This window comes from Triticum aestivum, chromosome 5A (genome assembly GCF_018294505.1).
Source record: "Triticum aestivum cultivar Chinese Spring chromosome 5A, IWGSC CS RefSeq v2.1, whole genome shotgun sequence".
Lineage (NCBI taxonomy): Eukaryota > Viridiplantae > Streptophyta > Magnoliopsida > Poales > Poaceae > Triticum > Triticum aestivum.
In genome coordinates, this window is record NC_057806.1 from 440,878,530 (window position 1) to 440,879,049 (window position 520).

Here is a 520-nt window from a genome sequence, read left to right on the forward strand (position 1 = left end):
AAAATTTGACGAGTTTCACATATTTCACAGTGAAATATGTGTCATCTGTGTCAAAAACAGATTCCACTCATTTAAAAAAAAATGGTTTCACGCAATTGAAAGACCTTATTTCACTTATTTCAGAAAACTAGTTTAACTTATTTTATAAAACTATGAGTTAAAATTACAATTTCACTCGTTTTAAAAATAGAGTCACTCATTTTAATTTGTTTTTGAAATAATCTGCTTCAAAATTTTAAAATACTTTGTTTGCATTTTTGAAATAACAAATTACACGTATTTCACAATGAAATATGTTTTAGAAAATAGATTATTTCAAAATATTTCACTTATTTGACCTAACACAAAAATAAATATTTTAGAAAAACTGGTTTCACTTATTTCAAAAATTGAAATTTAAACATGTTTGAACGTATTCAAGATTGATCTTGTCCTAAAGGTCTTGGCTCTATGAGTTCAAATATATAAAAACATTGAAAACGAAATTATGGGTTAAAAGATATGGTGGATTTAAATTAGC